The following is an 18,388-nucleotide window of genomic DNA, read 5'->3' on the forward strand; positions in this document are numbered from 1 at the left end:
TTTGGAGTCATTTTCCTGCCCGAAATTGGTCAAAATAGAAGCTTCTTAGTAGGAGGAAAAGTCTGTAAAAATGGAAATTTTTGTCACTGTCAGGCTTTAAAAAGTGGTTATTCAACATGAGGCAGAATCCAAAAGACATTTTGAATGATTTTTTCTACAGTCCAAAAAATCAATTGTCTGATGGAAAACGATGTTCCCAGACCTGTCGAGTTTTCTCCAGATAGTCAGAAATGGTCATTTTTTAATGTTTAATGTTCTGACTGTAAATGTCCAATAGACGTGAATTATCACTTTTGGAACTAAAATAAGTGTGTTTGGAGTCATTTTCCTTCCCGAAATTGGTCAAAATAGAAGCTTCTGAGTGAGAGGACAAGTTTATAAAAATGGCAATTTTTGTCACTGTGAGGCTTTAAAAAGTGGTTATTCAACATGAGGCACAATCCAATTGAAATTTTGAATCAGTTTTTTCTACAGTCCAAAAAATCAATTTTCTGATGAAGAAACGATGACCCCAGACCTGTCGAACTTTCTCCAGATGATCAGAAATGGTCATTTTTTAATGTTTAATCTCTTGACTGTAATTGACCAGTGCATGTGAATTATCACTTTTGGAACTAAAATAGGTGTGTTTGGAGTCATTTTCTTGCCTGAAATTGGTCAAAATAGAAGCTTCTGTGTAGGAAGAAAAGTCTGTAAAAATGGCACTTTTGGTCACTGTGAGGCTTCCAAAAGTGGTTATTCAACATAGGGCACAATCCAATTGACATTTTGAATAATTTTTTCTACGGTGCAAAAATCTATTTTTTTATGAAAAACTATGACCCCAGACCTGTCGAACTTTCTCCAGATGGTCAGAAATGGTTAGTTTTTAATATTTAATCTTTTGACTGTAAATCACGATTGCATGTGAATGATCACTTTAAGAACTAAAATAAGTGTATTTAGAGTCATTTTCCTGCCCGAAATTGGTCAAAATAGAAGCTTCTGAGTAGGAGGAAAAGTCTGTAAAAATGGCAATTTTGGTCACTGTCAGGCTTTAAAAAGTGGGTATTCAACATGAGGCACAATCCAATTAAGATTTTAAATCATTTTTGCTACAGTCCAAAAAATCAATTTTCTGACGAAAATCGATGACCCCAGACCTGTCGAACTTTCTCCAGATGGTCAGCAATGGTCATTTTTTAATGTTTAATGTTTTGACTGTAAATGTCCATTACACGTGAATTATCACTTTTGGAACTAAAATAAGTATTTGGAGTAATTTTCCTTCACGAAATTGTTCAAAATAGAAGCTTCTGAGTGAGAGGACAAGTTTATAAAAATGGCAATTTTTGTCACTGTGAGGCTTTAAAAAGTGGTTATTCAACATGAGGCACAATTCAAATGACATTTTGAATAATTTTTTGTACACTACAAAAAAATCAATTTTCTGATGAAAAATGATGACCCCAGACCTGTCGAATTTTCTCTAGATGGTCAGAAATGGTCATTTTTTAATGTTTAATGTTTTGACTGTAAATTTCCATTGCACGTGAATTATAACTTTTGGAACTAAAATAAGTGTGTTTGGAGTCATTTTCCTGCCCGAAATTGGTCAAAATAGAAGCTTCTTAGTAGGAGGAAATGTCTGTAAAAATGGAAATTTTTGTCACTGTCAGGCTTTAAAAAGTGGTTATTCAACATGAGGCACAATCAAAAAGACATTTTGAATAATTTTTTCTACAGTCCAAAAAATCAATTGTCTGATGAAAAACGATGATCCCAGACCTGTCGAATTTTCTCCAGATGGTCAGAAATGGTCATTTTTTAATGTTTAATGTTTTGACTGTAAATGTCCATTACACGTGAATTATCACTTTTTGGAACTAAAATAAGTGTGTTTGGAGTCATTTTCCTTCCCGAAATTGGTCAAAATAGAAGCTTCCGAGTGAGAGGACAAGTTTAGAAAAATGGCAATTTTTGTCACTGTGAGGCTTTAAAAAGTGGTTATTCAACATGAGGCACAATCCAATTGAAATTTTGAATCAGTTTTTTCTACAGTCCAAAAAATCAATTTTCTGATGAAGAAACGATGACCCCAGACCTGTCAAACTTTCTCCAGATGGTCAGAAATGATAATTTTTTAATGATTAATCTCTTGACTGTAATTGACCAGTGCATGTCTATTATCACTTTTGGAACTAAAATAGTGTGTTTGGAGTCATTTTCCTGCCTGAAATTGGTCAAAATAGAAGCTTCTCAGTAGGAGGAAAAGTTTGTAAAAATGGCAGTTTTGGTCACTGTGAGGATTTAAAAAGTGGTTATTCAACATGAGGCACAACCCAATTGAAATTTTGAATCATTTTTGCTACAGTCCAAAAAATCAATTTTCTGACGTAAATTTATGACCCCAGACCTGTCGAACTTTCTCCAGATGGTCAGAAATGGTCATTTTTTAAAGTTTAAACTCATGACTGTAATTGACCAGTGCATGTGAATTATCACTTTTGGAACTAAAATAAGTGTGTTTGGAGTCATTTTCTTGCCTGAAATTGGTCGAAATAGAAGCTTCTGAGTAGGAAGAAAAGTCTGTAAAAATGGCACTTTTGGTCACTGTGAGGCTTCCAAAAGTGGTTATTCAACATAGGGCACAATCCAATTGACATTTTGAATAATTTTTTCTACGGTGCAAAAATCTATTTTTTTATGAAAAACTATGACCCCAGACCTGTCGAACTTTCTCCAGATGGTCAGAAATGGTCATTTTTTTAATATTTAATCTTTTGACTGTAAATCACGATTGCATGTGAATGATCACTTTAAGAACTAAAATAAGTGTGTTTAGAGTCATTTTCCTGCCTGAAATTGGTCAAAATAGAAGCTTCTTAGTAGGAGGAAACGTCTGTAAAAATAGAAATTTTTGTCACTGTCAGGCTTTAAAAAGTGGTTATTCAACATGAGGCACAATCCAAATTGACATTTTGAATAATTTTTTCTACAGTCCAAAAAATCAATTGTCTGATGAAAAACGATGTTCCCAGACCTGTCGAGTTTTCTCCAGATAGTCAGAAATGGTCATTTTTTAATGTTTAATGTTTTGACTGTAAATGTCCATTACACGTAAATTATCACTTTTGGAACTAAAATAAGTGTGTTTGGAGTCATTTTCCTTCCCGAAATTGGTCAAAATAGAAGCTTCTGAGTGAGAGGACAAGTTTATGAAAATGGCAATTTTTGTCACTGTGAGGCTTTAAAAAGTGGTTATTCAACATGAGGCACAATCCAATTGAAATTTTGAATCAGTTTTTTCTACAGTCCAAAAAATCAATTTTCTGATGAAGAAACGATGACCCCAGACCTGTCGAACTTTCTGCAGATGATCAGAAATGGTCATTTTTTAATGTTTAAACTCATGACTGTAATTGACCAGTGCATGTGAATTATCACTTTTGGAACTAAAATAAGTGTGTTTGGAGTCATTTTCTTGCCTGAAATTGGTCGAAATAGAAGCTTCTGAGTAGGAAGAAAAGTCTGTAAAAATGTCACTTTTGGTCACTGTGAGGTTTCCAAAAGTGGTTATTCAACATAGGGCACAATCCCATTGACATTTTGAATAATTGTTTCTACGGTGCAAAAATCTATTTTTTTATGAAAAACTATGACCCCAGACCTGTCGAACTTTCTCCAGGTGCTCAGAAATGGTAATTTTTTAATATTTAATCTTTTGACTGTAAATCACGATTGCATGTGAATGATCACTTTAAGAACTAAAATATGTGTGTTTAGAGTCATTTTCCTGCCCGAAATTGGTCAAAATAGAAGCTTCTGAGTAGGAGGAAAAGTCTGTAAAAATGGCAATTTTGGTCACTGTGAGGCTTTAAAAAGTGGTTATTCAACATGAGGCACAATCCAATTGAAATTTTGAATCATTTTTGCTACAGTCCAAAAAATCAATTTTCTGACGAAAATTGATGACCCCAGACCTGTCGAACTTTCTCCAGATGGTCAGAAATGGTCATTTTTTAAAGTTTAAACTCATGACTGTAATTGACCAGTGCATGTGAATTATCACTTTTGGAACTAAAATAAGTGTGTTTGGAGTCATTTTCTTGCCTGAAATTGGTCGAAATAGAAGCCTCTGAGTAGGAATAAAAGTCTGTAAAAATGGCACTTTTGGTCACTGTGAGGCTTCCAAAAGTGGTTATTCAACATAGGGCACAATCCAATTGACATTTTGAATAATTTTTTCTACGGTGCAAAAATCAATTTTTTTATGAAAAACTATGACCCCAGACCTGTCGAACTTTCTCCAGATGGTCAGAAATGGTCATTTTTTTAATATTTAATCTTTTGACTGTAAATCACGATTGCATGTGAATGATCACTTTAAGAACTAAAATAAGTGTGTTTAGAGTCATTTTCCTGCCCGAAATTGGTCAAAATAGAAGCTTCTGAGTAGGAGGAAAAGTCTGTAAAAATGGCAATTTTGGTCACTGTGAGGCTTTAAAAAGTGGTTATTCAACATGAGGCACAATCCAATTGAAATTTTGAATCATTTTTGCTACAGTCCAAAAAATCAATTTTCTGACGAAAATCGATGACCCCAGACCTGTCGAACTTTCTCCAGATGGTCAGAAATGGTCATTTTTTAATGTTTAAACTCATGACTGTAATTGACCAGTGCATGTGAATTATCACTTTTGGAACTAAAATAAGTGTGTTTGGAGTCATTTTCCTGCCCGAAATTGGTCAAAATAGAAGCTTCTGAGTAGGAAGAAAAGTCTGTAAAAATGGCACTTTTGGTCACTGTGAGGCTTTAAAAAGAGGTTATTCAACATGAGGCACAATCCAATTGACATTTTGAATTATTTTTTCTGCAGTGGAAAACAACAGTTTTCTGATGAAAATCAATGAAATTGTCATTTTTTAATGTTTAATCTCTTGACTGTAATTGACCAGTGCATGTGAATTATCACTTTTGGAACTAAAATAAGTGTGTTTGGAGTCATTTTCTTGCCTGAAATTGGTCAAAATAGAAGCTTCTGAGTAGGAAGAAAAGTCTGTAAAAATGGCACTTTTGGTCACTGTGAGGCTTCCAAAAGTGGTTATTCAACATAGGGCACAATCCAATTGACATTTTGAATAATTTTTTCTACGGTGCAAAAATCTATTTTTTTATAAAAAACTATGACCCCAGACCTATCGAACTTTCTCCAGATGGTCAGAAATGGTCCTTTTTTAATATTTAATCTTTTGACTGTAAATCACGAGTGCATGTGAATGATCACTTTAAGAACTAAAATAAGTGTGTTTAGAGTCATTTTCCTGCCCGAAATTGGTCAAAATAGAAGCTTCTGAGTAGGAGGAAAAGTCTGTAAAAATGGCAATTTTGGTCACTTTCAGACTTTAAAAAGTGGTTATTCAACACGAGGCACAATCCAAAAGACATTTTGAATAATCTTTTTTACAGTCCACAAAATCAATTTTCTTATGAAAAACGATGACCCCAGACCTGTCGAATTTTCGCCGGATGGTCAGAAATGGTCATTTTTTAATATTTAATGTTTTGTTTGTAAATGTCCATTACACGTGAATTATCACTTTTGGAACTAAAATAAGTGTTTGGAGTAATTTTCCTTCACGAAATTGTTCAAAATAGAAGCTTCTGAGTGAGAGGACAAGTTTATAAAAATGGCAATTTTTGTCACTGTGAGGCTTTAAAAAGTGGTTATTCAACATGAAGCACAATCCAATTGACATTTTGAATAATTTTTTCTACACTCCAAAAAAATCAATTTTCTGATGAAAAATGTTGACCCCAGACCTGTCGAATTTTCTCCGGATGGTCAGAAATGGTAATTTTTTAATGTTTAATGTTTTGACTGTAAATGTCCATTGCACGTGAATTATAACTTTTGGAACTAAAAAAAGTGTGTTTGGAGTCATTTTCCTGCCTGAAATTGGTCAAAATAGAAGCTTCTCAGTAGGAGGAAAAATCTGTAAAAATGGAAATTTTTGTGACTGTCAGGCTTTAAAAAGTGGTTATTCAACATGAGGCACAATCCAAAAGACATTTTGAATGATTTTTTCTACAGTCCAAAAAATCAATTGTCTGATGAAAAACGATGTTCTCAGACCTGTCGAGTTTTCTCCAGATAGTCAGAAATGGTCATTTTTTAATGTTTAATGTTTTGACTGTAAATGTCCATTAGACATGAATTATCACTTTTGGAACTAAAATAAGTGTGTTTGGAGTCATTTTCCTGCCCGAAATTGGTCAAAATAGAAGCTTCTGAGTAGGAGGAAAAGTCTGTAAAAATGGCAATTTTGGTCACTGTGAGGCTTTAAAAAGTGGTTATTCAACATGAGGCACAATCCAATTGAAATTTTGAATCATTTTTGCTACAGTCCAAAAAATCAATTTTCTGACGAAAATTGATGACCCAAGACCTGTCGAACTTTCTCCAGATGGTCAGAAATGGTCATTTTTTAAAGTTTAAACTCATGACTGTAATTGACCAGTGCATGTGAATTATCACTTTTGGAACTAAAATAAGTGTGTTTGGAGTCATTTTCTTGCCTGAAATTGGTCGAAATAGAAGCCTCTGAGTAGGAATAAAAGTCTGTAAAAATGGCACTTTTGGTCACTGTGAGGCTTCCAAAAGTGGTTATTCAACATAGGGCACAATCCAATTGACATTTTGAATAATTTTTTCTACGGTGCAAAAATCAATTTTTTTATGAAAAACTATGACCCCAGACCTGTCGAACTTTCTCCAGATGGTCAGAAATGGTCATTTTTTTAATATTTAATCTTTTGACTGTAAATCACGATTGCATGTGAATGATCACTTTAAGAACTAAAATAAGTGTGTTTAGAGTCATTTTCCTGCCCGAAATTGGTCAAAATAGAAGCTTCTGAGTAGGAGGAAAAGTCTGTAAAAATGGCAATTTTGGTCACTGTGAGGCTTTAAAAAGTGGTTATTCAACATGAGGCACAATCCAATTGAAATTTTGAATCATTTTTGCTACAGTCCAAAAAATCAATTTTCTGACGAAAATCGATGACCCCAGACCTGTCGAACTTTCTCCAGATGGTCAGAAATGGTCATTTTTTAATGTTTAAACTCATGACTGTAATTGACCAGTGCATGTGAATTATCACTTTTGGAACTAAAATAAGTGTGTTTGGAGTCATTTTCCTGCCCGAAATTGGTCAAAATAGAAGCTTCTGAGTAGGAAGAAAAGTCTGTAAAAATGGCACTTTTGGTCACTGTGAGGCTTTAAAAAGAGGTTATTCAACATGAGGCACAATCCAATTGACATTTTGAATTATTTTTTCTGCAGTGGAAAACAACAGTTTTCTGATGAAAATCAATGAAATTGTCATTTTTTAATGTTTAATCTCTTGACTGTAATTGACCAGTGCATGTGAATTATCACTTTTGGAACTAAAATAAGTGTGTTTGGAGTCATTTTCTTGCCTGAAATTGGTCAAAATAGAAGCTTCTGAGTAGGAAGAAAAGTCTGTAAAAATGGCACTTTTGGTCACTGTGAGGCTTCCAAAAGTGGTTATTCAACATAGGGCACAATCCAATTGACATTTTGAATAATTTTTTCTACGGTGCAAAAATCTATTTTTTTATAAAAAACTATGACCCCAGACCTATCGAACTTTCTCCAGATGGTCAGAAATGGTCCTTTTTTAATATTTAATCTTTTGACTGTAAATCACGAGTGCATGTGAATGATCACTTTAAGAACTAAAATAAGTGTGTTTAGAGTCATTTTCCTGCCCGAAATTGGTCAAAATAGAAGCTTCTGAGTAGGAGGAAAAGTCTGTAAAAATGGCAATTTTGGTCACTTTCAGACTTTAAAAAGTGGTTATTCAACACGAGGCACAATCCAAAAGACATTTTGAATAATCTTTTTTACAGTCCACAAAATCAATTTTCTTATGAAAAACGATGACCCCAGACCTGTCGAATTTTCGCCGGATGGTCAGAAATGGTCATTTTTTAATGTTTAATGTTTTGTTTGTAAATGTCCATTACACGTGAATTATCACTTTTGGAACTAAAATAAGTGTTTGGAGTAATTTTCCTTCACGAAATTGTTCAAAATAGAAGCTTCTGAGTGAGAGGACAAGTTTATAAAAATGGCAATTTTTGTCACTGTGAGGCTTTAAAAAGTGGTTATTCAACATGAGGCACAATCCAATTGACATTTTGAATAATTTTTTCTACACTCCAAAAAAATCAATTTTCTGATGAAAAATGTTGACCCCAGACCAGTCGAATTTTCTCCGGATGGTCAGAAATGGTAATTTTTTAATGTTTAATGTTTTGACTGTAAATGTCCATTGCACGTGAATTATAACTTTTGGAACTAAAAAAAGTGTGTTTGGAGTCATTTTCCTGCCTGAAATTCGTCAAAATAGAAGCTTCTCAGTAGGAGGAAAAATCTGTAAAAATGGAAATTTTTGTGACTGTCAGGCTTTAAAAAGTGGTTATTCAACATGAGGCACAATCCAAAAGACATTTTGAATGATTTTTTCTACAGTCCAAAAAATCAATTGTCTGATGAAAAACGATGTTCTCAGACCTGTCGAGTTTTCTCCAGATAGTCAGAAATGGTCATTTTTTAATGTTTAATGTTTTGACTGTAAATGTCCATTAGACATGAATTATCACTTTTGGAACTAAAATAAGTGTGTTTGGAGTCATTTTCCTGCCCGAAATTGGTCAAAATAGAAGCTTCTGAGTAGGAGGAAAAGTCTGTAAAAATGGCAATTTTGGTCACTGTGAGGCTTTAAAAAGTGGTTATTCAACATGAGGCACAATCCAATTGAAATTTTGAATCATTTTTGCTACAGTCCAAAAAATCAATTTTCTGACGAAAATTGATGACCCAAGACCTGTCGAACTTTCTCCAGATGGTCAGAAATGGTCATTTTTTAAAGTTTAAACTCATGACTGTAATTGACCAGTGCATGTGAATTATCACTTTTGGAACTAAAATAAGTGTGTTTGGAGTCATTTTCTTGCCTGAAATTGGTCAAAATAGAAGCTTCTGAGTAGGAAGAAAAGTCTGTAAAAATGGCACTTTTGGTCACTGTGAGGCTTCCAAAAGTGGTTATTCAACATAGGGCACAATCCAATTGACATTTTGAATAATTTTTTCTACGGTGCAAAAATCTATTATTTTATGAAAAACTATGACCCCAGACCTGTCGAACTTTCTCCAGATGGTCAGAAATGGTCATTTTTTTAATATTTAATCTTTTGACTGTAAATCACGATTGCATGTGAATGATCACTTTAAGAACTAAAATAAGTGTGTTTAGAGTCATTTTCCTGCCCGAAATTGGCCAAAATAGAAGCTTCTGAGTAGGAGGAAAAATCTGTAAAAATGGCAATTTTGGTCACTGTGAGGCTTTAAAAAGTGGTTATTCAACATGAGGCACAATCCAATTGAAATTTTGAATCATTTTTGCTACAGTCCAAAAAATCAATTTTCTGACGAAAATCGATGACCCCAGACCTGTCGAACTTTCTCCAGATGGTCAGAAATGGTCATTTTTTAATGTTTAAACTCATGACTGTAATTGACCAGTGCATGTGAATTATCACTTTTGGAACTAAAATAAGTGTGTTTGGAGTCATTTTCCTGCCCGAAATTGGTCAAAATAGAAGCTTCTGAGTAGGAAGAAAAGTCTGTAAAAATGGCACTTTTGGTCACTGTGAGGCTTTAAAAAGAGGTTATTCAACATGAGGCACAATCCAATTGACATTTTGAATTATTTTTTCTGCAGTGGAAAACAACAGTTTTCTGATGAAAAACGATGAAATTGTCATTTTTTAATGTTTAATCTCTTGACTGTAATTGACCAGTGCATGTGAATTATCACTTTTGGAACTAAAATAAGTGTGTTTGGAGTCATTTTCTTGCCTGAAATTGGTCAAAATAGAAGCTTCTGAGTAGGAAGAAAAGTCTGTAAAAATGGCACTTTTGGTCACTGTGAGGCTTCCAAAAGTGGTTATTCAACATAGGGCACAATCCAATTGACATTTTGAATAATTTTTTCTACGGTGCAAAAATCTATTTTTTTATAAAAAACTATGACCCCAGACCTATCGAACTTTCTCCAGATGGTCAGAAATGGTCCTTTTTTAATATTTAATCTTTTGACTGTAAATCACGAGTGCATGTGAATGATCACTTTAAGAACTAAAATAAGTGTGTTTAGAGTCATTTTCCTGCCCGAAATTGGTCAAAATAGAAGCTTCTGAGTAGGAGGAAAAGTCTGTAAAAATGGCAATTTTGGTCACTTTCAGGCTTTAAAAAGTGGTTATTCAACACGAGGCACAATCCAAAAGACATTTTGAATAATTTTTTCTACAGTCCACAAAATCAATTGTCTGATGAAAAACGATGATCCCAGACCTGTCGAATTTTCTCCAGATGGTCAGAAATGGTAATTTTTTAATGTTTAATGTTTTGACTGTAAATGTCCATTGCACGTGAATTATAACTTTTGGAACTAAAAAAAGTGTGTTTGGAGTCATTTTCCTGCCCGAAATTGGTCAAAATAGAAGCTTCTTAGTAGGACGAAAAGTCTGTAAAAATGGAAATTTTTGTCACTGTCAGGCTTTAAAAAGTGGTTATTCAACATGAGGCACAATCCAAAAGACATTTTGAATGATTTTTTCTACAGTCCAAAAAAATCAATTTTCTGATGAAAAATGATGACCCCAGACCTGTCGAATTTTCTCCGGATGGTCAGAAATGGTCATTTTTTAATGTTTAATGTTTTGACTGTAAATGTCCATTACACGTGAATTATCACTTTTGGAACTAAAATAAGTGTGTTTGGAGTCATTTTCTTGCCTGAAATCGGTCAAAATAGAAGCTTCTGAGTAGGAAGAAAAGTCTGTAAAAATGGCAATTTTGGTCACTGTGAGGCTTTAAAAAGTGGTTATTCAACATGAGGCACAATCCAATTGAAATTTTGAATCATTTTTGCTACAGTCCAAAAAATCAATTTTCTGACGAAAATCGATGACCCCAGACCTGTCGAACTTTCTCCAGATGGTCAGAAATGGTCAGTTTTTTAATGTTTAAACTCATGACTGTAATTGACCAGTGCATGTGAATTATCACTTTTGGAACTAAAATAAGAGAGTTTGGAGTCATTTTCCTGCCCGAAATTGGTCAAAATAGAAGCTTCTGAGTAGGAAGAAAAGTCTGTAAAAATGGCACTTTTGGTCACTGTGAGGCTTTAAAAAGAGGTTATTCAACATGAGGCACAATCCAATTGACATTTTGAATTATTTTTTCTGCAGTTGAAAACATCAGTTTTCTGATGAAAAACGATGAAATTGTCATTTTTTAATGTTTAATCTTTTGACTGTAAATGTCCATTGCACGTGAATTATCACTTTTGGAACTAAAATAAGAGAGTTTGGAGTCATTTTCCTGCCCGAAATTGGTCAAAATAAAAGCTTCTTAGTAGGAGGAAAAATCTGTAAAAATTGAAATTTTTGTCACTGTCACTGTGAGGCTTTAAAAAGTGGTTATTCAACATGAGGCATAATCCAATTGACATTTTGAATAACTTTTTCTACACTCCAAAAAAATCAATTTTCTGATGAAAAATGATGACCCCAGACCTGTCGAATTTTCTCCGGATGGTCAGAAATGGTCATTTTTTAATGTTTAATGTTTTTACTGTAAATGTCCATTGCACGTGAATTATAACTTTTGGAACTAAAAAAAAGTGTGTTTGGATTCTTTTTCCTGCCTGAAATTGGTCAAAATAGAAGCTTCTTAGTAGGAGGAAACGTCTGTAAAAATAGAAATTTTTGTCACTGTCAGGCTTTAAAAAGTGGTTATTCAACATGAGGCACAATCCAAATTGACATTTTGAATAATTTTTTCTACAGTCCAAAAAATCAATTGTCTGATGAAAAACGATGTTCCCAGACCTGTCGAGTTTTCTCCAGATAGTCAGAAATGGTCATTTTTTAATGTTTAATGTTTTGACTGTAAATGTCCATTACACGTAAATTATCACTTTTGGAACTAAAATAAGTGTGTTTGGAGTCATTTTCCTTCCCGAAATTGGTCAAAATAGAAGCTTCTGAGTAGGAGGAAAAGTCTGTAAAAATGGCAATTTTGGTCACTGTGAGGCTTTAAAAAGTGGTTATTCAACATGAGGCACAATCCAATTGAAATCTTGAATCATTTTTGCTACAGTCCAAAAAATCAATTTTCTGACGAAAATTGATGACCCCAGACCTGTCGAACTTTCTCCAGATGGTCAGAAATGGTAATTTTTTAAAGTTTAAACTCATGACTGTAATTGACCAGTGCATGTGAATTATCACTTTTGGAACTAAAATAAGTGTGTTTGGAGTCATTTTCTTGCCTGAAATTGGTCGAAATAGAAGCTTCTGAGTAGGAAGAAAAGTCTGTAAAAATGGCACTTTTGGTCACTGTGAGGCTTCCAAAAGTGGTTATTCAACATAGGGCACAATCCAATTGACATTTTGAATAATTTTTTCTACGGTGCAAAAATCTATTTTTTTATGAAAAACTATGACCCCAGACCTGTCGAACTTTCTCCAGATGGTCAGAAATGGTCATTTTTTTAATATTTAATCTTTTGACTGTAAATCACGATTGCATGTGAATGATCACTTTAAGAACTAAAATAAGTGTGTTTAGAGTCATTTTCCTGCCCGAAATTGGTCAAAATAGAAGCTTCTGAGTAGGAGGAAAAGTCTGTAAAAATGGCAATTTTGGTCACTGTGAGGCTTTAAAAAGTGGTTATTCAACATGAGGCACAATCCAATTGAAATTTTGAATCATTTTTGCTACAGTCCAAAAAATCAATTTTCTGACGAAAATCGATGACCCCAGACCTGTCGAACTTTCTCCAGATGGTCAGAAATGGTCATTTTTTAATGTTTAAACTCATGACTGTAATTGACCAGTGCACGTGAATTATCACTTTTGGAACTAAAATAAGTGTGTTTGGAGTCATTTTCTTGCCTAAAATTGGTCGAAATAGAAGCTTCTGTGTAGGAAGAAAAGTCTGTAAAAATGGCACTTTTGGTCACTGTGAGGCTTCGAAAAGTGGTTATTCAACATAGGGCACAATCCAATTGACATTTTGAATATTTTTTCTACTGTGAAAAAACTATTTTTTTATGAAAAACTATGACCCCAGACCTGTCGAACTTTCTCCAGATGGTCAGAAATGGTAATTTTTTAATATTTAATCTTTTGACTGTAAATCACGATTGCATGTGAATGATCACTTTAAGAACTAAAATAAGTGTGTTTAGAGTCATTTTCCCTACCCGAAATTGGTCAAAATAGAAGCTTCTGAGTAGGGGGAAAAGTCTGTAAAAATGGCAATTTTGGTCACTGTGAGGCTTTAAAAAGTGGTTATTCAACATGAGGCACAATCCAATTGAAATTTTGAATCATTTTTGCTACAGTCCAAAAAATCAATTTTCTGACGAAAATCGATGACCCCAGACCTGTCGAACTTTCTCCAGATGGTCAGAAATGGTCATTTTTTAATGTTTAAACTCATGACTGTAATTGACCAGTGCATGTGAATTATCACTTTTGGAACTAAAATAAGTGTGTTTGGAGTCATTTTCCTGCCCGAAATTGGTCAAAATAGAAGCTTCTGAGTAGGAAGAAAAGTCTGTAAAAATGGCACTTTTGGTCACTGTGAGGCTTTAAAAAGAGGTTATTCAACATGAGGCACAATCCAATTGACATTTTGAATTATTTTTTCTGCAGTGGAAAACAACAGTTTTCTGATGAAAAACGATGAAATTGTCATTTTTTAATGTTTAATCTCTTGACTGTAATTGACCAGTGCATGTGAATTATCACTTTTGGAACTAAAATAAGTGTGTTTGGAGTCATTTTCTTGCCTGAAATTGGTCAAAATAGAAGCTTCTGAGTAGGAAGAAAAGTCTGTAAAAATGGCACTTTTGGTCACTGTGAGGCTTCCAAAAGTGGTTATTCAACATAGGGCACAATCCAATTGACATTTTGAATAATTTTTTCTACGGTGCAAAAATCTATTTTTTTATAAAAAACTATGACCCCAGACCTATCGAACTTTCTCCAGATGGTCAGAAATGGTCCTTTTTTAATATTTAATCTTTTGACTGTAAATCACGAGTGCATGTGAATGATCACTTTAAGAACTAAAATAAGTGTGTTTAGAGTCATTTTCCTGCCCGAAATTGGTCAAAATAGAAGCTTCTGAGTAGGAGGAAAAGTCTGTAAAAATGGCAATTTTGGTCACTTTCAGGCTTTAAAAAGTGGTTATTCAACACGAGGCACAATCCAAAAGACATTTTGAATAATTTTTTTTACAGTCCACAAAATCAATTTTCTTTTGAAAAACGATGACCCCAGACCTGTTGAATTTTCGCCGGATGGTCAGAAATGGTCATTTTTTAATGTTTAATGTTTTGACTGTTAATGTCCATTACACGTGAATTATCACTTTTGGAACTAAAATAAGTGTTTGGAGTAATTTTCCTTCACGAAATTGTTCAAAATAGAAGCTTCTGAGTGAGAGGACAAGTTTATAAAAATGGCAATTTTTGTCACTGTGAGGCTTTAAAAAGTGGTTATTCAACATGAGGCACAATCCAATTGACATTTTGAATAATTTTTTCTACACTCCAAAAAAATCAATTTTCTGATGAAAAATGTTGACCCCAGACCTGTCGAATTTTCTCCGGATGGTCAGAAATGGTAATTTTTTAATGTTTAATGTTTTGACTGTAAATGTCCATTGCACGTGAATTATAACTTTTGGAACTAAAAAAAGTGTGTTTGGAGTCATTTTCCTGCCCGAAATTGGTCAAAATAGAAGCTTCTTAGTAGGAGGAAAAGTCTGTAAAAATGGAAATTTTTGTGACTGTCAGGCTTTAAAAAGTGGTTATTCAACATGAGGCACAATCCAAAAGACATTTTGAATGATTTTTTCTACAGTCCAAAAAATCAATTGTCTGATGAAAAACGATGTTCCCAGACCTGTCGAGTTTTCTCCAGATAGTCAGAAATGGTCATTTTTTAATGTTTAATGTTTTGACTGTAAATGTCCATTAGACATGAATTATCACTTTTGGAACTAAAATAAGTGTGTTTGGAGTCATTTTCCTTCCCGAAATTGGTCAAAATAGAAGCTTCTGAGTGAGAGGACAAGTTTATAAAAATGGCAATTTTTGTCACTGTGAGGCTTTAAAAAGTGGTTATTCAACATGAGGCACAATCCAATTGAAATTTTGAATCAGTTTTTTCTACAGTCCAAAAAATCAATTTTCTGATGAAGAAACGATGACCCCAGACCTGTCGAACTTTCTCCAGATGATCAGAAATGGTCATTTTTTAATGTTTAATCTCTTGACTGTAATAGACCAGTGCATGTGAATTATCACTTTTGGAACTAAAATAAGTGTGTTTGGAGTCATTTTCTTGCCTGAAATTGGTCAAAATAGAAGCTTCTGAGTAGGAAGAAAAGTCTGCAAAAATGGCACTTTTGGTCACTATGAGGCTTCCAAAAGTGGTTATTCAACATAGGGCACAATCCAATTGACATTTTGAATAATTTTTTCTACGGTGCAAAAATCTATTTTTTTATGAAAATCTATGACCCCAGACCTGTCGAACTTTCTCCAGATGGTCAGAAATGGTCATTTTTTAATATTTAATCTTTTGACTGTAAATCACGATTGCATGTGAATGATCACTTTAAGAACTAAAATAAGTGTGTTTAGAGTCATTTTCCTGCCCAAAATTGGTCAAAATAGAAGCTTCTGAGTAGGAGGAAAAGTCTGTAAAAATGGCAATTTTGGTCACTGTCAGGCTTTAAAAAGTGGTTATTCAACATGAGGCACAATCCAATTGAAATTTTAAATCATTTTTGCTACAGTCCAAAAAATCAATTTTCTGATGAAAATCGATGACCCCAGACCTGTCGAACTTTCTCCAGATGGTCAGAAATGGTCATTTTTTAATGTTTAATGTTTTGACTGTAAATGTCCATTACACGTGAACTATCACTTTTGGAACTAAAATAAGTATTTGGAGTAATTTTCCTTCACGAAATTGTTCAAAATACAAGCTTCTGAGTGAGAGGACAAGTTTATAAAAATGGCAATTTTTGTCACTGTGAGGCTTTAAAAAGTGGTTATTCAACATGAGGCACAATTCAATTGACATTTTGAATAATTTTTTCTACACTCCAAAAAAATCAATTTTCTGATGAAAAATGATGACCTCAGACCTGTCGAATTTTCTCTGGATGGTCAGAAATGGTCATTTTTAATGTTTAATGTTTTGACTGTAAATGTCCATTGCATGTGAATTATAACTTTTGGAACTAAAATAAGTGTGTTTGGAGTCATTTTCCTGCCCGAAATTGGTCAAAATAGAACCTTCTTAGTAGGAGGAAAAGTCGGTAAAAATGGAAATTTTTGTCACTGTCAGGCTGTAATAAGTGGTTATTCAACATGAGGCACAATCCAAAAGACATTTTGAATAATTTTTTCTACAGTCCAAAAAATCAATTGTCTGATGAAAAACGATGATCCCAGACCTGTCGAATTTTCTCCAGATGGTCAGAAATTGTAATTTTTTAATGTTTAATGTTTTGACTGTAAATGTCCATTGCACGTGAACTATAACTTTTGGAACTAAAAAAAGTGTGTTTGGAGTCATTTTCCTGCCCGAAATTGGTCAAAATAGAAGCTTCTTAGTAGGAGGAAAAGTCTGTAAAAATGGAAATTTTTGTCACTGTCAGGCTTTAAAAAGTGGTTATTCAACATGAGGCACAATCCAAAAGACATTTTGAATGATTTTTTCTACAGTCCAAAAAAATCAATTTTCTGATGAAAAATGATGACCCCAGACCTGTCGAGTTTTCTCCAGATAGTCAGAAATGGTCATTTTTTAATGTTTAATGTTTTGACTGTAAATGTCCATTACACGTAAATTATCACTTTTGGAACTAAAATAAGTGTGTTTGGAGTCATTTTCCTTCCCGAAATTGGTCAAAATAGAAGCTTCTGAGTGAGAGGACAAGTTTATGAAAATGGCAATTTTTGTCACTGTGAGGCTTTAAAAAGTGGTTATTCAACATGAGGCACAATCCAATTGAAATTTTGAATCAGTTTTTTCTACGGTGCAAAAATCTATTTTTTTATGAAAATCTATGACCCCAGACCTGTCGAACTTTCTCCAGATGGTCAGAAATGGTCATTTTTTAATATTTAATCTTTTGACTGTAAATCACGATTGCATGTGAATGATCACTTTAAGAACTAAAATAAGTGTGTTTAGAGTCATTTTCCTGCCCGAAATTGGTCAAAATAGAAGCTTCGGAGTAGGAGGAAAAGTCTGTAAAAATGGCAATTTTGGTCACTGTCAGGCTTTAAAAAGTGGTTATTCAACATGAGGCACAATCCAATTGAAATTTTAAATCATTTTTGCTACAGTCCAAAAAATCAATTTTCTGATGAAAATCGATGACCCCAGACCTGTCGAACTTTCTCCAGATGGTCAGAAATGGTCATTTTTTAATGTTTAATGTTTTGACTGTAAATGTCCATTACACGTGAACTATCACTTTTGGAACTAAAATAAGTATTTGGAGTAATTTTCCTTCACGAAATTGTTCAAAATACAAGCTTCTGAGTGAGAGGACAAGTTTATAAAAATGGCAATTTTTGTCACTGTGAGGCTTCAAAAAGTGGATATTCAACATGAGGCACAATTCAATTGACATTTTGAATAATTTTTTCTACACTCCAAAAAAATCAATTTTCTGATGAAAAATGATGACCTCAGACCTGTCGAATTTTCTCTGGATGGTCAGAAATGGTCATTTTTAATGTTTAATGTTTTGACTGTAAATGTCCATTGCATGTGAATTATAACTTTTGGAACTAAAATAAGTGTGTTTGGAGTCATTTTCCTGCCCGAAATTGGTCAAAATAGAACCTTCTTAGTAGGAGGAAAAGTCTGTAAAAATGGAAATTTTTGTCACTGTCAGGCTTTAATAAGTGGTTATTCAACATGAGGCACAATCCAAAAGACATTTTGAATAATTTTTTCTACAGTCCAAAAAATCAATTGTCTGATGAAAAACGATGATCCCAGACCTGTCGAATTTTCTCCAGATGGTCAGAAATGGTAATTTTTTAATGTTTAATGTTTTGACTGTAAATGTCCATTGCACGTGAATTATAACTTTTGGAACTAAAAAAAGTGTGTTTGGAGTCATTTTCCTGCCCGAAATTGGTCAAAATAGAAGCTTCTTAGTAGGACGAAAAGTCTGTAAAAATGGAAATTTTTGTCACTGTCA

The sequence above is a fragment of the Triturus cristatus genome, chromosome 3_2, assembly GCF_964204655.1.
Source record: "Triturus cristatus chromosome 3_2, aTriCri1.1, whole genome shotgun sequence".
NCBI lineage: Eukaryota > Metazoa > Chordata > Amphibia > Caudata > Salamandridae > Triturus > Triturus cristatus.